Source organism: Rhyacophila brunnea, unplaced genomic scaffold (assembly GCF_057557595.1).
Source record: "Rhyacophila brunnea isolate RB1 unplaced genomic scaffold, BYU_Rbru_1.0 scaffold_5, whole genome shotgun sequence".
Classification (NCBI taxonomy): Eukaryota; Metazoa; Arthropoda; class Insecta; order Trichoptera; family Rhyacophilidae; genus Rhyacophila; species Rhyacophila brunnea.
Genome location: NW_028233170.1, coordinates 35,077,946 through 35,103,494, shown reverse-complemented (window position 1 = coordinate 35,103,494; position 25,549 = coordinate 35,077,946). Strand labels below are relative to the sequence as shown.

Sequence of the window (25,549 nt, the reverse complement as noted above, 5' to 3'; positions counted from 1 at the left end):
TACAACTCGTTTGCAGTAAAAACAGCTAAAATTAAACGTGCCGTCATTTTACGAACATTGTCAATATTTCCATTTCATAGGAAATTTGCATTCTTGTTATGCTTAAAACAAATCGTATAAATGAACTTACACTGGTGTTATTTTAACACATCAAATAAACAAGCAGAATATGTATATTTCTAGAACATTTATTCTTGCGTTATACTAAATCTATAATTCTTGCATTATATAAATACGTAAGCTATTATTCAAAATCGCCCACGGAGGTCGCGCGGCTTAAGCGTTGGACTATAACGCCGTGGGTCCCAGATTCGAATCCTGGGTCTGGCAAGTACACATATTGTTTTTCAATTTGTGTGAGAGTCAGGGTATGGACCTAATAGGTTGAGCAAGTGGCTGACATCCATTTCTCGTAAAAAACAAGATCTGTTAATACAAACCTCTACTCTGTGGAGTCCCATATGATCCTATTAGGATCGGACATGGTCGGGAAAAAAAATATTCAAGATTAAACGTCTTAAAATAATAGTAGGTATGTTTTATGCATATAAATTTTATGTAAATATTATAATTATTTATTTTTAATGAAGTAGGTAAATTAATGTGACTCTGGTCTTTAAGAGTAATTATGTGCTTTTAATACTATTTTTTCACCTTCTTTCTAATAAATAAGAAGATAAATTACCAACTTTTCTCGTAAATGGAGGATAGTATTCTAAGATGGAGCGTATGTAAACCATGTAGCACCACCAATAAACCTTGTGGCTCGCTAGTTTACTTGTGGTTTTCTAGGTCAAACTAGCATCTCAAATACACTATTTTGATGGTATTCAATAACTTTCCAGGACGCTGGAATCTGAGTAGTTAAAAATTCAGTCTAGTTTGACACTCCATTGACACATCCATATATAACATGCGCAGGGCCAGGTTCGACGTCGTATCTTCACCTTCGATTATCTCGTCATTTTTGCCAAAGTCTAAAATCTAGCCCAAGAACACGGTTATTCGAAGTCTTCGTAGAATTCAATCGAATTGATGGGATGGGATGAACGGGATAGCGAACCTATGGCACACGTGACACTAGCGGCACGCGAGATGATTTTGCATGGCACGCGAATGTTTTATGTTGAAGAGAAAAAAAAATAGATACTTACAGTGATTTAAAAATATTTTTTTATACAAAAAAGTTTTACAAATAAATACTTATATGTACTTAAGTATATTCAGTATATATGTAATATTAAAAAATAATGACGACATAACCATGAGTGATTTCCTCGGTTTTTAATAATATTTACCAATCGATGCACGTAATCGACGAAATTCATGCATAAACGACAGATCACATTGTATAAAAAATAGTAGGCAGATATTTTTCAAGAATAAGCATTACGTTTAATTTAAATTGCATAGGTCCATCTAGATGTTTTATGCGACACACATAATATTATCGCACTGACCTCAACAGGCGGCGGGGGAAGCCGCGGCTCAAACATCTCATTTTGACCGATTTACAATAATTTTACAATGCTTGAGACTACTGTAGCGAGAAAATGTCTCGTCTGATCGTAGCAATTCTGAAGTCAACTTGAGGGTAATGAACCAACCCAAGTAATACAGTAACACTCAAGAACTCGATATTTATATTTTTTGAACTTTTTTAATAGGATTGTTACGCGTACGTAAAAAGGTTCGCCAACCCTGACCTAGTTATTTAAGTACCTACTTGGTATATCGTATCTTCCAAAAATATACATAATAATCGATGTCTGAATGATATACTTCCGTGTCTTTTTATATTATTATTATTTAGATATTTTCTTTAGTCAACGTTTTTGGTATCTGCAAATATATTGTGGATAGTTAATTTGGAAACTATTTCGTGAATATTGCATTTTACACTGACGATTTGCGAATTTATCACTAAGGGCAATTGCAGGTGACCGCTACAGGGTAACCTGATTGAAATGCAAACTTTACATTGAACCAACCACCCGTTGGTACCACGCAGTCTAATCAAAGGCAAACAGATCAAGGTATTAGTACCCCTCAAACCAAATATAGAGGGTCAATAGTAATTAATACCGCGCACCCTGTTGAAAACTCCGTGACACTCCTACCTGGAAAAAGATTCATGAGTAGTGAGCAATAATTTCAAATTTGACGATTTTTTGCAAGGTACACCAACAGCATTATTTACAGATATAATATGCGAATAGTTAAAAAGTGTGCAACCACTATCTGCACCTTATATATTGTAGGTACCTATATGAATAATCACCAATCCTTACTCTGCTATGTACTTATAAATGAAACGTTTTCTTGAAATTAAGTTTGCAATGTAGTACCGCCAGTGGGTTGCCAATTCTAATCCTAAGATGGGGAAAACTCACAAATTATTATTTTTATTAATGTGTTTTAACTAAATCAAAATGGGTATCCCAAAATGCCTAACAGCCTATATTCATTAAATAACGTTAGCGAGGAGTGCAAGACTAGTCAATGCGCTCTCCAAAGACTTATACATTTTCTGTAACGTGCTATGTATTTTGTATTCGTATATTATATTCTGTATAAAATTGTGCTTATGTTTTTTATTATTATATATATTCTCTACTTCTCTCTTGTGAGGGTAAAATGTAAATATCATGTTGTGAACGTCTTAAATTTAGATTTGTTATGTTCACATGTCCAAAATGTTTTGTTTTCTTAAAAAAAAAAAATAGCATAACCATATTTTTTGGAGCCCCATATGCTCCACATTGAATCTAAAATGGAAATATAACATATTCTTTAGCGTAGTATTTAATAAACTTATTTTTTATTTTGTTTGCTAATCTAGGTAATAAACATATAGCAGATTTATATTGCTATACCTATTAGATAATAATATACTATAGATATTAAGATCATGTTTCAGTGAATTGTAACCGTCTAGAAATAGGCGTGTTGAATCTCAATCCCATTTTAACTTTGATATTTTAATACACGCAATTATTACATTAGACACGTTTCATCATAGTTTATAATATTACAAACATATTATAAATAATGCATATTCGTGTTTTTACCCTACAGGTGGACTTCTGTCGATCGCCCGTCTGCTCACTGGGGAGGGGTCAGAGAAGCACATTTGACCCTTGATCCTAATCTGAATATCTACATAGAAATAAACAAAAACTGTTTTCAGTATTATTAAACCCTTACCTAACTTTATCGGCTATTCCCCTGTTAAGAAATTTTAACCCTAACTAAAACTAATGCATCGATTGCATGATAACCTCTTTACTTTGTCCTGCAAATATTTGAAAATATTTTTTATATCGTCACCGTTCAGGCAAAAGTCACCAACCCTGAAAATGGCAGTTTTGAGTTGAGTATGTCACACGAAGCGTAAAATTATGTTCTTTAAGATGCAAAAGTCACCACGGTACATTAGTTAGTAAAATGTTGTTTAAATCCGAATTATTTGTTTTCCACTAAATGACTTTCGATAAAATCTTAACAAGCAAAAGTCATTATAGGTGAATAGACATTATTGACTCTAAAAAAATAAATCCTTCGTTATAAATATACAAGCAAAAGTCACTATACTATGGATGGTGAGTTTTACTAATTTGTCATTTGAAAACTTCTAACACTTGTCTGAAATACGCAAAAATAACCAAACAGGAATAGATGACCTTAGCTTGTTATAATAAGATCGCTTTGGTCAGATTATTAACAAGCAAAAGTCACCAAACCATAATTGAGCTACCTTACCTCCTTCAAAACCTTCTAGATGTTTTAATTAGCATCAAAAAGTAAAATTACCTTAAAGAAATTATTAAGAACACATGAGAAAATAATGTAATGTAGATAAAACCTTTAGAACATTTAAATCTGATTTTTCCTGCATTTTCAAACTTTCAAATTGCGATATCTCAAAACTATGTTTTTAGGGTTGGTGACTTTTGCCTGAACGGTGACGATATATAAATATAACTTTGATAACTTACGACAGCTGTTTTAGTTAACTGCCTAAATTACAATGATATAGTTTTTATCGTGGAATTCAACATAATTACCTATTTTTATCTCAAAAATTAAACACATTCTCCCACACTTTTGTGTGTCTAAACTTAACGGATTTTATTTGTATTTTTCCGACTAAATTAATAAATTTCCAATGGAATTTAATTTCTCAAATTTTTACATGTACGCTCTCATTAGAACTGTTGTGTACTTACATAAAATTATTCTGCCTTCATACAATGAATTAATAGCTTTGTTTTACAATGGAGAAACAGTTTCTAAGGCACGTTTTTACGTATTTTTAAAAACATTTTTGTAAAAACAGCATATTGGCAATGTCTTTGTAAGCAAATAAAACCGAACCTATTATTGTTAAGCTATGCAAATTAAGTAGATAGGTAAGGTAAGAACCTACAATATAATTGTTATATTGATAAAAATAATTATGTTTTACTACATCTCCTATCTGATTGATGTATAATTTGCATGCTTAAAAAATTGGTTGCTTATTTTTAATTCTATAAAATTAATACCTACCGATAATTTATAGAAAAGAATATTCTAAACAAACTATACGCAGTCTGTCTGTCTGTCTGATCTGCAAAATATATAAAAAAAGTTCTTGTTTATTGGACTCGTCACCACCCAACCCTAACAATGTTCCATTTATTTCATAATCACCTAATACTATTTATTTTAAGAGAAAACTTATATTCCTATGTTTATTAATTTATATGTTCAAAAATACTTTATATTCGATAATCGCGGTGTTTTTTTCAAAGTTTTAAATACCTAAGTAACTTAGGCAATAAATCCTATCGTTTTGAAAACTAGTACTGTGCTGCCCACTATTTTCATAGTCCATTATAGCTTCCAATAGCAGTTATATACATATTATCATTAAAATGGTACGTTATCGAATTGAATAGATAGGAATGATAGTGAAACAACATTACCTCTAATTATTTTGGTTAGGTCTAGTGCCCTATAACATTTCCTTGGGTTTGCAATATAATTCAGCCTGTCAAAATAGTTTCCGAATATCTTGACACTAATTTCAAGTTCCTGTCTAGTCGAGTTAGATATTTAGGTTCGCCATGATTTATCTGCAGGCTACAAACAAAGATTCCAGGCCTGCCTATCTATTTAGTAAGGTTTCGCCTTAGGTGCTTATCTGCGCCGTATTTCCTTGCGACACTGTTTTCATATTTGCCCTTGCTCCTTCGCCAGAAATGAACTAAGGTAATTAATTATCTTTGCCTCTGGCTGCTACCCCACGTTGGGCGCCATTGATTTTTTTTTTTCAAATATTTTTAACATACTTACAGTTTTTTTGTTCATTAAACCTACCTACTAATTAAATACTAATTAAAAAAATGTTGTTTTCTGAGGATATTGTACAAGTAATTTTTAATTTTATACATACTCTTAATTTCATTTTTTTCGCATTGACTAGTCGTCTACTTGGCTTTAGAAGAGGATACTCTGCCACTTGTTCGTCACTTTAAATTGCCGTCTTTAATCAGTTTCTACTTCTTTTTCTTGTTCGATCCCGTACAAATAGTTAATTACCATAAAAGCTACCTGCGCTTTTTTGCTACCCAGAACAGTTTGGTGCCTTTTGCATTCGTGTCAGTCATAAAAGTTCTTAAGTCATAAAATTTGGCATCTTCCTCTTCTACGTATACCACTGACCTTTCCTGGAATAATTAGCTGGGGAAATCTATAGTTTTGTCCTCTCACAATGTGACCGATGTACATACCTACTTACCGTAATTTTATAGTTTTGATGGTATGAGTATGAGAACTTCTCAGATATTTCCCATTCGTTTGGGGACGTCAGAGTTTAATGTAAACCTAATTATTTGCACGTATTTTTACTCTTATCAAACGGTATTATTTTCTTGTAATTTAAAAATTAAATATTTATTTTGAACATTATTTATTGTCGGCCTCTGATAATACTTATAACTGGAAGTGGCTCTGTGCAAATCTCAACATTCATCTAATATTCTAATATTATCCTATCAGCTACAAACCTTTCACTCTATTCGGCGCAAACAGTGTAGGAATAAGGCAGTTTACATGAAAATTTTAACGTAATCTGAGCTTATAATATTGTATGGTACATGCACATGCCTTTGAAATATGTAATAAAATTTAGTACGATATTTAGGTTAAATTCGTCGTAGAATTTAGAGAACTTAAGATGAATACATACATAACAATATAATTATAATAGTGTCCGACAACATGATCTCGTCGATAACCGGAGGTCGTTGTAGTCACATAAGTCTTCTCAATGACAGTTGTCATGTCGGTAACACGTATTTAAATAATGTATCGGCTCTTTTTTTAGATGCAACTCATTTTCTTCTTTGCAATAAACCAACATAGCAATAATTCTAACATCATTCCTGATCATTTTAGACATATTTTTATTATAAAAAACATTAAATTATTTAAATTGATGGATACGTACACCACGGAAGTGTAAAATGAAATAATAAATTTGAGGGCGTTCCTCATCTGAAAACGGAAGTGCGATTAACTACACAGGAGGGGCTTGTTAGTTCATAGTTTTAACACGTTGTCAAGAAGTTCTTGATCAACAATGGTAGGTATGTCTAGATTGTCACTGAGTAATATGCGAGAGTCTCAACTCTCAATAGTGACAATGTATCTATAATTAATTTTTCTTCTCGTCGTCGTCACCGTCTTGACTGGGTATCGTGACCACACTGGATTACTTACTGGTTCTGAATCAGCCTTCTTCATCTTACCCTACCCCTGCTACCTTTATTGCGGATGCTATGAATTTTCTGGTAAATTTCTTTAACTGTTCACTTCGCCTTCTAGTTCTTTAACTGGCACACTGCGATGCTGCCAGTCATGAACTCATACAATTCACTAATCCGCATCTTGCTACGTACCCGCATTCTCAACAGCATCAATTATAATAGGTATATAAGTTATATGCAAATAAGTAAATGTACATACGTAGAAACTGTCTATGGCTGAAATTGCAAATTCTAATAGGTATTAGTTGAATAAATGTTTTAGAATCACGTTTTTGAGTATTTTATCTCTTGCTTCTCCACCAATTTTATTTGACCATAAGTATTTGATTACGTAAGTAATTTCCTTCATTTTAAATGTAGCTATTTATATTATAAACATTGCAATGTAGGAACCTGCCGTTGGACCGTGTTTGCTTAGAGTAGAATGTAAATTTATACATTTCCATGCCCTCGTGAATTTAACCTAATCTCTAACTTCATTATGCGCAAAATAATTTCGTGCACTGCATCCTGCTGGTTTTTATATTCTCCCTGTTTTTTTTCTTTCTTTCATTTAATAACTGCGCACCCCCGCCCTATTGTATTTGATTGAATTGCCAACAAAGCATACGAAACGATTCTATTTACATATTTGTTTATAACTACACACCTTAAATATTTAAAAACTAATTAATAAATATTAAAAAATAATTGCCTGCATATATCGTCCATCAACCTGGTAGAAGCCCATGATGCTTTCACCTGTTTGAATACTGATTTGTAATTTATGTTAGCAGAGATAAAAATATAATAGTCTGCGCCCATTACAGTGGCCAGCCCCTCCAACACGACGCAATGGCTGGTGGATGGGCTGACTACCCGATTTCCGTTTTCCCTAGCTTCGTCTCTTCATACTTAGACAGTACACAATTTACGCAGACTGCATCTGGTTATGGTCAACTATCAGCCGTAGCGTCGTTTTTCAGCGGCTGGCCGTCGTAATGGGTGAATGCTCTAAATCAGTGTTTCCCAAAGTGTGGTACGCGTACCCCCTGGGGTACGGGAGGAGTTTGGTGTGGGTACGCGCTGCACCGGGCTTTGGCTGCGCCTGATGCTACAAGCATTAATACGACATCAGTACAACATACATGCTAGAAGGTTTATCGCATGCGGAAGAAGAGCAATTGTTGGAATTAGCTTCAGACGGATTCTTGAAAAATAAATATAAGGAGTGAACTTTAACATCATTCTGGTTGCAAATGCAACATATTATGTATCCAGTTTTAACAGAGAACATCCTGAAATACTCCTTTCCTTTTCCAACATCATATCTATGTGAAGTTGCTTTTTCAGCATTTTTAGACATTAAGTCAAAAACAGGAACAGGCTTTTGGATGTGGAACCGCATCTCACATTAAAATAAACAACGAGGGAACCAAATTATGATGATGTGTCTCAACATAAATAATTTCATCCTTCTCACTGATTATAATGAATGCTATTTATAATATAACTTTTATTTATTCTATTTATATGAATTTTATTTTTCGTTTATTATTATTTCGTTCATTTAGATACCTAACTATTAAAAAAGGAAAAAAATACATATATTTTGATTGTTATTAAAGTATATGCATTTTTTAACGAGAGCTACTCAGTTTTACGAAAATTATTGAAGGGGTACACAGATGTAGCTGGTTCGAATACAACAAAAATATATTACCGAATATAGACCGAATCGCTGATCAACATTCCTTGTAAAAAGTATATTAAATTTTTTTTATGCCAGCAACAAAGAATTACAACCAAATTGTAAAGCCAAAAAATATTGATATAATAATTTGTGTAGATACCTACTCTAAATTATAAGAACGTAATTTTTTAAAATTTCATTTCAAATATTTCGCTGGTTAAGAAAATTAAAGCAGTAAACTACGTAAACTGTTTACGGGCGTTTTTAATGACATCCGTTTCCTCCTGAAAAACCACATTATACATACAACACAGTGTCAACAAAATTTACCCGTGGGGGCAAAATTTGCATCTCTCCAATGATAATAATTTTTCACTAACGGAATTTCCTCCATTCTTTCCATCGGCGAATTTTCCCCGCCAGCGCCAACACTTTCTTCCCGTTTCTATCGTACGATAATTGGGTTTTAATCGTGTTTCACCCCTTGACAAACTCAATTAGGCGCGTCTCTGATTGGAGCTAGGTTTTTTTCTATTACGCTCCACGTTCGTCGTTCATTTTGCCTTATCTATGCTATAGCAGCGAAGCAGACTGTATAATACGATGCAGACAGAATTCTCAAATTTGATTACACGAATGATTATTCGTTGATTTTACTCTGCGCTTGATTGCATTAGTTATTCTGTTGCATCGCTGTTAAAATGTATTATGCATCTCATAACGCGATCTTACGTCATTTATTGCGTCCTAGACCAGTGCTTCCCAAACTTTTTCATATCACGGCCTCGAAAATCCGAAAAAAAAATCCTGGCCCCGTTTTAATTTAGCATTCATTTTTACAATACATACATTTTGAAGACATTATTAAGACGTCCAAATGCAATTAAACCCAGTTTTGAAATGTGAACATGCGAAAATAACTAGATTACCCGCCGGACCAAACTGGCATCGATTGCATTTGGCGTCTGCATAGTATCTTCAAAAGTGACCTCCCACTGTTTTTAATCGTAAAGTGTTCAACCTAATGTGTTACCATTGCTCATGTATGCATGTGGAACGTAGACAGACCCTTGATGTAAGAGAAATTCAAAAAATGCGACTAGCACATCGTGGCATGAAAAGGTCCATATTGGGCATAACGCGGAAAGACAAATACCGTCATACAGTGGTACCTACCCGAGGGGCACTAAATGACCACAGTGATGTCCTAAAACCCGCTGAATTAATGAACTCATAAAGTTCTATAGATATACGTAATGCTGGGTCCACACTAGCAACATGTCGCCGGCAACCTCGTTAAATTTTACGATAAGTATGATAATTATCGTAAAATTTCTTAAGCAATTATGATAATTATTGTAAAATTTAACGAGGTTGCCGGCGACATGTTGCCAGTGTGGACCCGGCATAACAGCGAAGAAATAGGGACCGAGAAAAAATAAAGAAGCTAGTGGAGGCTCTCTCCCAGCAGAGCTATATTAAATGCATATACTCATATTCTATCATATAAATGTCGTTCTTCGCCAGTTCGAGGTTGTCAATTAATAATTGTTTTATATGCCAATCTATTAATTAATAAGTTTTCTTGAAACATTAAAGAATAACTCTTTTTTGGCCGTAACCGGCATCGGTTAATCCGCCGAGATATAATTTGCACTGTCACCGCGATGTCGTTCTCATAACAACATTTCCAAGCTAATCTTGTCAATGTTGGAGGTTGTTTTTGTACCCTCCCTCCACCCCTCCCGTCTTGTATCGCAGGCTGTATTTTGTATCTGAAAACCTCAGTGTTTTATTGCTTCAAATGTCGTGCACGAGTAATCAAGTTGTCTCTTCCAGTCTCTCACAAATTAAACCTGCCGGTTTTAATCCGGAGACTTGTCCGTTTAAATCAACCGTACAGTTTCTCACACCGGTCCCGACTAATTTTATCAAGTGCAATTAACGAAACGTAATTAAGTAAAGCAATGCCACATTGTTCGTTAGCTTTTTTTATAATACTCGTCCGTCCGTTAATTTTTGTATTATCCCATGACGGTGTTAAGTGAAAATTCCGAGATTTCAATCGGTCAATGTCAGTTTTATCGTCAGCCGCTGTGAGTACGGACCATTGATATATACTACTGGATGGGATCATATGCTTCTTAAAATGACGCCCGATTTTCAGCGACTAGGCCAGTGTTAAAACTTACTGTTTTAATATCAGCGGACTTAACTCGATATAAGCTCACTTAATATTTGTCTCGAAAACGACCTGGCAATAATTATAAGTAAGCCCAATCTAGCTTGCATCTTACTCTAACTCATGGTTTCCCAAACTATGGGTCGCGAGCGAATATTGAGTGGGCCCTCGCCACTGTATACATGAATTTAAAAAAATAGGAAGTGATAAATTTAATATTTCATTCAGCTATTTATAATTCCTAAAAATTGAAATAAACTTAAGTTACGGAATATATTGTGATAAAATAAAAATTTGAATTGCCAATGCACTACAGATGGTTACATCCAGAAGTTCGCTGGTTATCCAGGGGAAAAGTACTGACACGATTAGTGGAATTGCGTAATGAAGTTACAATTTGCTTGGAAGGAAAAACTGAATATATTAAACATCTACTGGACGAAGAATTCATTCTCAAGTTCACTTATTTGGCGGATATTTTTTTTAATCAGTAAAGATACATATATATTTCATTCAAATAACATGCATGTTCAAAATTGAGCTATCCCGGGACCCCAAGATCGGGATTTAGAATACCAATTCCAAAATCCCGATATTGACAAATCTGTCCGGGATTACCGACGGACGGGACGGGACGATCCATTGTTATGATTCATTCAATCAAATTTTGCCAAATAAAGTTATTTACTTATATCAAATGACATGTCAATTTAAGGTTAATCGACATCATCATCATCGTCATGACAGCCCGGAGCGTACTTAGTCCACAATATAAATACTTAAAATTCTAATGGATTCAAGCTCTGTACTATTCCATTTAAGTCGTTAATTAATTATTAATTAATTAGTTAAGTATTAATATTATAAATACTTAAGTCAGTGAGGCAGCAGAGATTATTGCAGCTGAACTTACTTATAATTATTACGATGATTATCCTAAAAAAAAATCTTTGACCGAGTGGGATTCGAACCCACGTCTTCCGGTTGCCGGGCAAAGGCTTGCATTGAATAATGCTACATTTTTAAAATATGCGCATATTCGGTCTTGAATAAAGAGCAATTTATTAAATTGATAAATAAATGTTACATAATGGTATTGAAATAGGTATTGCAACTAAACATTTTATCCAAACCTTTTCATCTCTCATCTGTTTTTATTACATTTTCTTTATTAGAAATCATATTTGTTTTTCCCGCGAGTCCGTTTTGACATTTCGCAAATTGTGATTTGCACAATTTTCTCCTTGCAAATGATTTTTTCTTCGCAAAAAACAAGGAAATGAATTCAACATTCTCAAAAAACATCATGCATGAATTATTATTTGAGCTCGTAGGTTCTTCATAGTGCGACCTCGTTCATTTTGTTTTTCCGAGCAAAAGTAGGTGAAAGAAAATATGCTTCCGCTTTTGTCACGATGAAACATTGCTTTGTCGTCTTAAATCGTCTCTGAAAAAAACTCATTCAAGTATCTAATAATACACACAATTCATAAATAACATAATAGAACAACTTTTAATCCAGAGAATTTGGATTCTAGATAGCAAGAGTCATAGACATATTAGGTACGTATTATTAATTTTGAAGGCAGTTCGATTTTCGAATCGAACAATTGTATGCTGTGTGGTTGTATTGGTATTTGGTAACAAGTTTATTTTATTCTTCTATTGGCAGGCCCGAAAACAAAATGTCGGCTCGCGTTCGTGTGGTTTGAAGTCTGTTCCTTTATTTACAAATGTTTAACATGATATTATTCATTAAAGAAAGCAATCCCAATGTATTAGTTTTGGCTGCTTACATAAAGTTGACAAGTGAATATCTTTCCACGACTCGTTTTCATGCACGAGGATGGCCCTAAATAGGCACGTCTGTTTAAACATGATGTCAAAACAATCCAATTATTATACATAATATAAGAAAAAAAGTAATTTAAAATTTTAAGTTCTCTGATTTCACTTAAACTTCACCAAAATACTGCATTTTTACTTAGCAGGGCAATATAGATCCACCAGTATAAGATGTCCGCTGAGTGAGAGCGCCACAATTTGATATATGAGCTTATACTCTATTGATAGTATACTTGATATTCTATAGTAATATATTATGTCTGTCTGACCATCTACCCAAAAGAAGGTTGCTCGACCGAATTTGATTTTTAAAAAAGTTCAATGAGATTTTATTTCGTTATCTCAATGGTAAAGTTATATACCGAGTTACTGTGGCGCGTTGATATCTTTAAAAAATATTCCACAAAACTGAATCACTCGGGATTTTAGATATCTGTATTTCTCTCTGTGGTGGGAATATAATTCGGCCCGTCCTGTTTGACGGAAAATTATTCTCACTCAGTTATCGCAGTACGAACATGTTATTCTCGCATTAGACTTCGCGCGGGGTAAAGTTTCAACATTATTTTCGGGCTTAGACGTGCTGCGAAAAAATTATAGCCCGACCGGGGGAACAGGGACGTGTTAAGGGAGGCTATTTTTTTAGCCGGCCACTTTTTCCATCACGTTTGCGCCCGGGCCGACGGGCATTTTGTGCGAACTACCAACCGGTGGACGTTGTTAAATAATACGATTCGTGATTCGGTCCGGACCATTCCGGCCTATTAACTTGTTTCTTGTTAGTAGAAGGCAGTCATTATCGCCTACTTCGTAATGTGTAGAAACACGTATGTAACAATTTTACTAATCTTTACAATCTTTAATTATTTTATTAACAAATATCTACTCTCATAGGTTCAATAAAGAGTTCTTTGAAACAATAATTGAATAGCTATACTACACGTATTCTAAAATTGTAGTAAAATCCTGAAATCCTTGAATTACTAATGCAAATTTTTGTTCGTATATAAAATGTCGAGTAATAACAGAATGTTTTATTCGATTCACATTTATATATATAACTAATTAAGCCATAACACTTTATACCAAATCTGCATAAGTTTTCACTGAGCCTTGACAAAAAGAAATTGTAGCAATTACTGAATTCTTAGATACTCGTACGTAGTACCTATACGCCACCTTTCCGTCACAAAAATGCTTATTGCCAAATTCACACAGCCATACATTAAACTCACACATTTCCCAACAAACCATGGCGCAATTGGTAGAGGTTCAACATTAAGGAAGACTGCGTATATATATGCATGTCCATGTGAGCATCTATCTCATTACAAACTGTCAAACACAATAATACAAGAATGACAGAAACAGAATGGTGGGCCTTCACCAACAAATGTGCCGAATTAAACTTATTTATTTAACACAAACCAGTACCAACATTAAAGTGATTAATATTTATGAAGATGCGTAGAATCACATCAAGTTTATACATAGCCACAATGTAGCAGCCTTCCACAGGTTACACACAAACTTTGTATGCAGAAAACAACACATACATAACGCAAAATAATTCTAGCAACTAAGTCTCTTGAGCAAAGAGATTGAACTACTATAATAGCGGGGATAATACAAACTTTTTTATACTTCATATAAGTACTGTTATTTCATCAATCCAAGCTCGCCAATATGTGGAAACAACCCTTTATTAAAGATTATGAAAATTGTATAATATACTATTAATTAACAAATACTGAGGGTAGAAATGGGTGTAAGCAACGATCTGGTGCTAATATGAGAAGTCCAGTCTAACAATGTAACACATATTTTTGGCAGGACGTAAGTGAAATATAAATGAGCGAATCCAATGGATTATCGTTTTATTTTTCTCTGTGTTAATAAGGCCGATGTAGTATCGACAATTACTTTATTTAGATTAATTTAACGTACATTCCCTACATAATATTATCTACTAAGTAGATAGGCAGGTGAGTAGGTACATACTTAGTTTAATCATGCTAAAGTTAACAAAATTAGGACATCTTCATTATTTTGAAAAACCCCCTTACATTAGAGCCATGACTGGCACAATCTGAGCACTTTGCCGGCAAACTAGATGTCGGGTTTATCCGTTGCAAAAAAGCGGAAAAAATCCGTTATCAGCCGCGCAACGGATTGAGGAAATTCTCCATTATCGGGAGGCTGTCCCTGGTTGGCTGTAACGGAACGGTCGCACGTGTGCACGTGCCGCCTCGTAAAAAATCGACATCGGGAACAGTTTGGATCGTTGCGGAAAGCTACGAGCCTCCGAACACGACTTTACGTTATATTTTAAGCTCCAAACTCAAATGCCAACTTCTCTCTAAACTTTATTTCTCATATTAGAAAGCTCTTGTTTGCTTTCCAGTGCATGGAGTTTTGTTCAAAGTATTTTGTGACGTGCTCTGTATTAATACACCAGTTTATTGTTAAACCATTATTAATACAAAGAGCTTTAGTATATATGTAAACATTAAATCTTACACATCATTAAAACTAATATAATATAGGTACTTAAAATGTATTGGACACGTAGCTTTTATATACATTATGATAAGTATACAAAATATTTATTTCAATTATGCAAAAGGTTGACATATATATAATTTTATTTTGTGTAATGTAAATAATACTTCATAACATTTATTCCAATCATAAATACTCCCGTCGTATATCTTTTATAATTGAATGACGTCAATATAACACTTGATAAATAACATATCTGTATGTAAATATATCGATGATAAGCTAGTTTAATCATTTCTATGCAGTTTAATAAATACTACGACATTCTATGCAATATAAAAATCTCAGCTGTCATGGACCAAAATAGCTACATTTTTTATTTAGTCATGATATTATGATATTAAAAAGTCGTCGACATAATCACCGCGTAAAGGTCAATCAAAATAAACACTGGTTTAACCGGTCTAACGTCAGCTGTTTTTTTAATATTCACCATATTATAAAATTTACATGGTACATTTTAAGATAATAATATTATAAATCCGGTACATATTTATAAAACTTTAAGTGTCTCGAGGAATCCAAGGATCTTCAAGGGTTGTCTTTTTTGTAATCCATTGCAGTACCTAACATAATTAACCGTGAATTATAAAAGTTGTGTGATTTCCAAAAGTTGTGTGATTTCCGTGGAAACATACCCGTATCTGAATCCATAGGTCGCATTTATGAATAATCTGGATCAATGTTTCTCGATTTGTGTTTGCATCTAATACGTTGACGAGTGCTAACAAATATTTGTAACATAATAAAATAACAGACTGAAAACTTAGGAAGTACTGTTAAATTAAAACATTCTCACCAATACAATACCTTCTGTGGATTAGATGTTATATTTATATTATAAAAATGTGATATTTGTTGGCTGATGATACCGTTGATGCAGAAAACTGCAGAGCTTATATTAAACGAGGCGGTATCGTTCGAAAATTTTATTCTCATTATTGAATTTGTATCGGGAGGGGCTTCGCAACCCAAAAGACAATCGCTCTATATGCAAGAACTTTCCTTTTCATCTTTTTTTCGATCCTAATGGGAATGAAAAATCCAACAGAATGCACAAAGCCCCTCCTTCGCCTGCGGGCCATTTTCATTGGCGTGCTTTCAAAGAACTCGGAGAGGCTGAAAAATGTAACAGTGGGTAAGTATTCAAAGGGCTTCTTGGCCCCTACTCATTCACTTCGCAGCGGAAAAAGTCTATTATAAATTTTAGATTTTAATTTATTTTCCTATTTTCTCATTGTTAAATAATTTTTAGCATGTGTTTTTAATCATTGAATTTTCCCTATCAGTTATTATCATTAATCAGAATCACTCAGTTCTGAATATTTTGTTTCACTTTGTCAAAATATTATTCAAATAATGTAATCAAACCAAATAGATAATAAATACTAAAGAATATACTAAAATAAATGCTGTGTATAATTTCAAATCAGTTGATAATTTATTGTTTTAGTATTTAAATATGAACTAAATAATAGTAATCTAATAGTGCCGTCCTTTTATCCTATGGGAGATTGTCATATTGACTATATTATATATCTTTAAATCAGCTGATCAAAATAAAGATTAAATATGATGAATGCAAAATTTTCATAGATTTTCCACTATGAAGCCACCTTCCTCTTTCGATTCCGTTTATCAAATATTTTTCCTTTAGCATTTAAGAAATGTCCTGATTGCATCCATAACTATATAAAAAACCCCCATACTAATTTGGTCTCGGTCGTTGCCTACGTTTTCTACATCTTGTGTACCACTGCAATTATCCGAGTTTTGCGTCTTGCCAATTTCCATTTCAAGTGTTTTGGAAACACTAATATTATGGAATGTACAATACAATAGCTCTGATCAAATTTGTAGTAGATATAAAAAAATAAAATTTGTTATTAAGTACTTATATCGTAATATATTAAAAACGCCACTTATAAAAATAAAGATTTTCTTCACAAATAAAACTGCAAAGCTTTCAATCTATGTCATGATTAAATATTTAGGCTATCTTTTTATAGTGTTTACCTTACATGCCTCAATAGAATTGTAAATATATTCCAACTAACAGACTCGTATACAGAATAACAAAATCGATTTTCTTTAGTCCTGCCTTTCTCTTTTCAGGTGTAGAAGAATCTTCTAAAGACGATTCCCCCCCCCCACTCCTTCCATTTCTTGTTCGAAATAACAAAAGAACAATCCTTTGGCACACAGAGAGACGTCTCGTCTTAAGGAGAATAATAACTAGAGTCCTTTTTGAGAGTCCTTTCTTACGCCTTGCGCTCCGCCCCTGGTGCTCCGGCTCCTGGTTTTGCTACCCCTGATTTTGCAACCCTTATTACTAGTACAGAAAGAGACGTCGAATAGTTTGGAATGGGGACATCATATATTTCGGCGCAGGAGCACATCTAGGAGATTGGCCGCCTAAATTGTTAAATACTTGCCTGATTAATTTAAAATTATACAACATATATTATATTCGTTATGCTAACTAACACTTAGTTATTTATATAGAATTGATTTTGAAACTAATCATAATTTTATACAGCTAGAGGAAGAAAAAACATCATCACAAGCAACTTTGAAAGAAAACGAATATGTTATGATATTCAAGGGACTATTAACCAATAGAGAGTCAGTTTATAATACTAGTGGCTGAGAGACAATTACCTAATATGTAATTAATTTGCGACGTTATACGGTAAATGAAATAGATCTTTCCTTATGTATGCTTGACCAAAATAGTCACGATACGCTGCATGCATTCATAACATCATCTTAGAAAATTTTTGCAAATTTGACGAATATTTTTTGTTCGCTACAAACATGCTAGAGATAAATATATGTCATAATAGATTTAACTAGATTTAATTTAGACAATTATAAAGGAAGAATAATATACTTAATATAATATTCATGTACCTCCTTATATTTTTTTGATATTTGCCGCCCCTAAAGTTAGCTTCTCACAATGCACTTCACATATCTTAGTGCTGCCCTGTTCCCACATTATGGCAGACGGAGATGGAGAAATTGCAATATACCAGTGTAATGGGGCGCTTAAAAATCGCTCTACAACTCTCGGGTGGTCGAACCCAACCCCCACCCCATCTCATGCCCCTCGACATCACCTAAGTCCTAATGTATGTCACCAAGTCTTTGAAAATAGTAGGTAACAGCAAACTTAAAAGCTTATTCGATTACATCAGGGGTAGGGGGTCTCATAACAAGCTCTCGAAAGCTTTTAAATGTCAATAAACTTTCTTTAACTACAGCGAAAATCGTTTAAACGCATTACGTTTAAATTGATTCTAGGCTTGATAATAATTATAAAGGAACAATTTTATATTAGGATTCATTTCGTTAACTCTTTTTTTATATTTCTCCTCACACTTCTTGGTAAATAATTAATTATTGTATTTCTCTGATATTTTCTCCATTTAATTACTAGAAGTTGGACTGTATTCATTGATTTATATCGATCAATCTAAGTATCTACCTACCTCTACTAAATTTATTGTGACACAATTATATTATTAAGTAGGTACATACTTTGGTTAATGACATCATGATATTATTTTGTAGTACCTCATAATTAATATAATGTAATTGCCACCCACCATAGAGCCATAGTATACGATCGGGTGTCTTGGTTCGATTTTCTTTCTCAGGGAAGAATGGAAAGTTGTATTTTCTTCTAAATAACGCGTGAATCCATATAAGTATTATTATTAAATAGTTGCGAGTAATATTCCCTATTTACTCTTATCATCTCACATAGTTAGCGACTTAGGTGAATGTCCAACAACAGGTCTACGCCGATTAAGACATGTCCATACTACCAAAGTCCTAATCTTCCGTTAGAATAATTGAAATATGTTACATTTTATGTGTTCATTGCCATGTTTCTTTAAAATTTAAGCACACATAATAATATTTAACGTTGCATGGCTTTTAAGTATTTTGGCGTATACTTAGATAAATGTTAGCATCGTCTTTTATCGTGGCACTACATTTCAGAATGGGATTCGGCCTCTCTCATATGCCTTACACTGGCATCTGTCTTGCATGTCTTCTCAAATTTCCATGACTTTCCATGATTCAGCTCTATCGTGGTCTGCCTTTACGGTGCTACTGGGTTAGGTTAGGTTAGGGCATTCTTTCAATATGGCCGGCCAACTGCTGCCACAAGCTTACGAATGGTTTGTTTAAATTAGGACAAGCTCAAACTTCATATTTTCACAAGTTCCAGTTTTAATGTAGTATTCATATTATATTAATTACCGTTACATTCTTCTCTCAATGTCAAATTAACTGTATGCCATCCAGGTATGTACATATTCATAATTATCATATAATAATTATCAGTCCTTTATGTATCCTAAAACGTAAAAAGTATATTCTCCGCGAACTTACTGTTATAAAAAATGTCTGTATCTACGTTTTGTGTTTTTATCGATACGTATATTATGTACCTATATATGGGTATATTAGATATCGTTTGCTGTTATCTAAAATATTATACGATACCATCCCAAACCATCAAGCGCATCAACAGCGCTATAAGTAAGTCAGTGTGGAGTTTATCTGAGCTTATATGGAGTTTCCTTGTTTTTAAACGTGAAAGCTTAAAGCTCACATTATTACGGATTGTTTTTGATCTAGTACAGCCTGCATTATTCATGTAGTCAATGAGCCTGAAAAAAGCGCGCCAAAAAGAAAAGGTTCTCATACTTCCTTCAAACGCAAACGAACGAATATTAACCTTTGAATCACTGTTCAGAGTTTCCTTAAGCCAACTTCTTTATTGCGAATTATGTTTTTTTTTCTGTTTCTGACTTATGTACTTTATGTTTCGACAAACGGAAAGTATTTTTGCGGATATCGAAAGACGGTTGGTACTTCATAATTTATGCAGCGGGACTAAACGTCAAACGAATTTTCTGCGCAATCGGATACGGATAAAATGGAAACGATTTTATTCGCCTTGCAATTTTTAATGGAATTCTCATAACAGCAGGGATTTCATCGTTTCTTATACGACTGCTAATTATAATTTTCCTGAAAATGAGACTCGTATCACTACTATAAAGACCTATAATGAACTTTCTATCTTTGTGTTTATTTATCATCTCCATGACAGTCTTTTACGCCATAAAAATAACAAATCTGACAACAAGCTTTACTCAGACCCAGAATATCGTTAAAGTCACAATATTTTGCAATGATCATTGATATAGTTACTCAAATTATTATTGTCTGTATTCGATATTCCTAATTGTAATTCGAGACGTCCAAAGTTTTTTAGGCTACACATTGCACCAGCCGGTCAATTATCGAAGAGAAAATACATTTTCGCTTACCGTAAAATGCCACAATCTTTTTGAAACCTGCGAAATTTTCCCTCGTAAATACCGAATCGTAATAGTCGACAGTCATTTACTGACAATCGGACCAAGTCGCTAATACACACGGCTCTGCAAATTGTACCAAAGTTACCTAAAATATTTTGATTCTTGCTTTATTCCAATAAAATTGATACAGCTGGATTTAAGCAAGAACTGTGTATTAGCATCGTCGTATGCGCCGTTTTATAATGCCGTGTATCTTAAACCTAAGATAGGGAATTTCTTGGTTTTCTCTAATTGGTGACCCCGACATGTTATAATTTTAAGTATATACATATTATAATAACTTCACTACTTATTATATTTACATTATCCCAAAACGCTTGACTAAAAACGGTTGGCTTATTTTATTTTATATTGTATATTGGTAGAATTTACAGTTTAACTTTATACCAAATATTAATGGGTACGATTGACTTTGAGTGCATTCGTTGATTTTTACAGACTGATTGTTATTAAATGTTATTATCTTTGAACACTCGACTAAATTGAATACTTTATTACGTGTGATGTGACAGAGGGATCATTGTACAGTGTATGTAGTTCGTGCATACCTACCTTGCCACGTGCCATCTTCGCGGCATATTACAGCTCCGAAGACCCTTCTCAGTATCTTCCTTTCAAAGATATTATCAAGCTTTCTCTCATCTTTTTTTATATACAATGCATACATTCCTTAATATGTTTCTTTCTTTTATTACAGGTTACAAACCGTGCCACCTGATTTTATGGAATACCAAAGCAATCGTCTTACATATTGAAAATACAATATAAGTTGGTGAGTAAAGTGATTTTTATTTTGTTGACCATATTGACATTTTTCTATTATTTTTAATCGAATTACTCTCACGTTAAGTTGTGTAAAGCAAAGCTTTAAAGCTCCAAGGTCGAGGCAAGTAGAGTTGGGTTTCGGGAATTTCCCGACGGGAATTCTCGAGAATGTTTCGAGATTTTTCATCCCAAATCTCGAGAATTGAAATTTTTAACATTTCGGGAAATCCCGGATCTCGAGAATCTTTTCTCGGGATTCGGGATTTCTTTATTATCAAATATTAATTGAAAAAACGATTTTCTACATGAAAAAAAGTGGACAGAAACACAAAACGTTTAAAGACATATCGGGACATTTAACACAATTAAGCCAACGTCGACTCAAAATGAGCGCAATTTTTGCAACATCAGGGAATTTTGTGTTTCAAAAGTGTACGCGATTGTCAGACGCAGCGATTGACAGTCTGTTTTTTTAAAATTCTATTTTAATAAGTAATGTTTTGAATATTATTTTTGTTTTCCTACTTCTATTTTGTTTGTCTTCTTACATAATTTAAAAAAAAATCAAATTTTTTTGGAATTTGTTTTTACACCGATTTTAGGATTTTTTCCGGAAATCTCGAATCTCGAGATTGAGATTTTCTCGGGAAATACCCAACTCTAGGGGCAAGTACAAATCGCTGAAAGTAGTACTAGTCTAAGCGTACATTTTAAGGACAGTTCGGACATGGAAATATTATGCGGGAGCGGTGCAGTAGCGTCTCATGACCATTAATACAAGGTTCGATTGAAAGTCACAGTCATTTTTATCAAGCCTCGGATTAATATGATCGTGCGACACGTTCGTTTTCCCTATTTACGAACCTTCACTGAAATTTACACATACTTCGTACAATTTTTGATAACGTTGAACTGTCGTAATGGATGTCGATCCATCAATATATCGTAATAATAACAGAACAGATTGATAAATATAATAGACTTTTGAATGTGTCCAGCGAAAATTAAACACGCATTATAGGCGTTCAATAGTGTGTGTTGCAACTTTCAAATACTTACACCAATATTGAACGAGTTTCAGTGCATAAACCGAGGGCAGTTGTCGGATGCTGTTTTGACAAGAAATCAGGAATAAACTGAAAATCACCGTTCAGTTGTTTTATATTTATGGTATTCGAGTCTGTAAAACTTTAAAGTACCTATACCGTAAAAGTTAGCCGTCCCTTACCGTAAAAGAAAATACCGTCTGAATGGCCCTCCAATGTTCGCTTGGCGCTGAAAGAGACGATAAATTTCGCGTAACGTTTACCTGTGACTCGAATACCGGCTGCAACGGCCTTTCCGCGAGCAGCATTCCCGGTTCCGCGAATCGCATTCCCGGATACACAGACCGCATCACAGATAAAGAAATTTAAAAATAAATATTTATATTGAACAATTGTACAGAATAATTGATTCTTAAATAATTAAATATTTTTTGCCTACTTACTTTAATAAAATAATTTTATAATTGAACTATGTAGCGTTTATGTAGTAGACAATGCAATTTTTTGAACGGTTTTATATTTAACTTTAAATTAATTAATTAAATTAAATTAAAAATATTATCAACTGTTGTTTCTTTGACAATCCAAAGAGATATACATAATCCGAATCAATTGACTGCTGGATGAAGGCTTCTCCAAGTTTATTAAATTCCTCTCGGTAACTGGTATTGCGCTGCTGTAAGTATACCAGCGAGAATTTATATTAATAACATAGTATGTCCTACACGCATCTCTACGGTGGTTATAAAGATAATTAGGACACTTTATTATGGTATTTAAGTATATTTTGTTGATAATGAGAATATTTTTACAAACATAAGGTTATATAATCAAATGTTAGAAATAAAATTCGTATATAACAATGCATTTAGTTTTCAATATTTTTTCATCAATTCTACAAATCCAGAACAATCAATCGTTTGTGTTAACGATATATTATTCGGACGATGCGGTTGTTGTCATCAGCTTCAAGAAAATGTCAATAGCGTGAATTTTCCATTCGACCAAAATAATAATTGTATACCATTTTGTGAATCTAACTAATGTTTTCGGCAGATTTTACTTTGTACAAATTACCGGACACGTTTAAACTAAACGTAATATAAATAATTTCATCCGCAACAATTTTTCAATAAAAATGTAGGCTTTTTAAAGCTCCTTTTTTATTTTATCTCTAAACATATTTTAACGCCCGCGATCTTTACGTAGAGAGGCATGTTTACTTAACAAATTATTTATCTTTTCTTTGCGCTGACGTTTTTACTGCCGCGGCAGCTTTTCCTATTGTGCCACGTAGCCGTGAGAGCGATTTATTTCGCACACAGTGGTCATTTAGTGAAAAATTATAATATAACATATTAAGCAGTATGGCAACAAAATACATATTATTATGTGCAATATGTATCGACATACTATTATGTCGAAATATATCCTACATATACCTATGTACGAAAAGGTATTATTGTAACATTGAATACGTTAATCGAACAGACATATTATTTTACAAAAAAAATAGTGCACTTGCTGTATTTCGATGCCATCCTGACAGAAAATACCAATTCCGCCCCGGTTTCATGCTCTTTACCAATCGACTACCGGCATAGTCTGTATTTAAAACTGTATTTTTTCCTGTATCTGATAACAACTACCTACCAAATAAGAAGTATTTCTCAGCATCCTCTTTCATTTCCACGCGGCTTGTCGCGCCTACTAGAATCGTCGTCGCTCGTCAGTCTTCTTCCACCTGCTTAGGTCATGCCAGCATGTCGTAGGTACCTCTGCCGTATATCACCGTGGATGTTGTTAGTTTTTAGTGAACATAAATACCTTCATTCAATGAGAGAGACGGTTTCTTCTCAGCTGGACTTGACCAAAATAATCATAGAAATATTGCACACTATTGTATATCTTCCACAGATAAGATCTTAAGAAGCTCTCTATGACGTCAGCGTAAATTTAAGATCGTGTAAAAACACTGTATGCCCGAAAGATGTAGAAGATGTTAAATGGAAATCATGCCGTGTCGATGGTATTTAGTGGCATTTGAGGACATCGCAATCTAATATTCTGAGTATTGTAATATAATATCGTAATATGTGCTTCATACTAAGCGTGATTCAGTAGTGTTGTAGGAAATTCCTGAGATAAGAAGTAATTAATGTTTTAATTGAGTCTATCCCTTGGTAGCTATTCACCACTTGTACTTGTACGCGTTTCGCTCTTTGGTGAATTTTATTAAGTATGGGCTACTGAAATCTACATTTGCGCTTATGTAATAATGTTTGAAATTTATTGTCTATACTCTATAGTTTGTGGTAGGTGTAGAAAAAGACGGATATGAAGGTATATAATGCTTGAAAGCGATAGTAAATAATTCCAAATTATAGTTGAATACAGGTGAATGGAGATGAGGATTTGTAATAGGATCATCATGAGATTTTAAGAACAATGAGGGTCTAAAATTCTGTCAATATTTTTATTTATTTATGTGGTGAATAATACTTAGTAGTCTGCTCATTTTGTAAATTATCATGAATTAGAAGTAAGTATATGCTTTATAACTTTTTTTAATAATTAGATTAGCAAATAAATAAATAAATAATAATATATGTTATAAAAATATTTTTTGAATATAATTATGTTCATAATTTTCATCCTAGAGCCTGAGTGGCGAATGCAAACTCTACCATCTCAGTAAATGCTAAATCTCTTGAAATATGTTGTACAGCCACTCGTGATAGACGATTGAAATAATATATTGTTGTCGAGATCATTTTTCTTACCTAATATGTATAGATTTCTTAATTATAATATAGATTATTATTTCCACCCTTATCTGCTTTCTATAAATAAGACTCTACGAGTATTTTGTTTACTGATATTCAACTGGTATAAAGAAAAATACCATAAAAATATGGCATTGCGCACAATTTCTTTCGGCGATTAATCAACTTCTTTCTTCCTATCACTGTCTATCCCTTTCTCTTTAGGATGTATTTTTCTCAGTGGTCTCTCTCTTTCTCTCTATATATAATTCGTTAACAAAATCTGCCAAAGGATTGTTGTATTGGACGTAATGACGTATAAAAAATCCGTGAATATTTCGTTTCATTTAAGAATTCCACCGAGAGCCAAGTTTGTTTTCCCTTATCAATAAGTCGTTAGGACGGTAGTAAGCTTCTATTTACCTATACAGCTGTCCTATCCTCGAGGGAGGTAATTATTGTCAAAGCACTAAACATTCCTTTAAGTTAAGC

The 25,549-nt window shown here is 33.5% G+C and overlaps 1 protein-coding gene across 2 annotated transcripts in view; it reads left to right on the top strand.

Annotated features, from left to right (window-relative positions):
• The window catches only part of LOC147066351 (uncharacterized), a 1,224,975-nt gene that overhangs the window by 746,127 nt on the left and 453,299 nt on the right, over positions 1-25,549 (top strand). For both annotated transcript variants that reach the window (XM_085955769.1, XM_085955768.1), the window contains exon 2: positions 21,179-21,253. The gene's annotated coding sequence lies outside the window, so the exon portion shown is untranslated. The remainder of the gene's footprint in view (positions 1-21,178; positions 21,254-25,549) is intronic.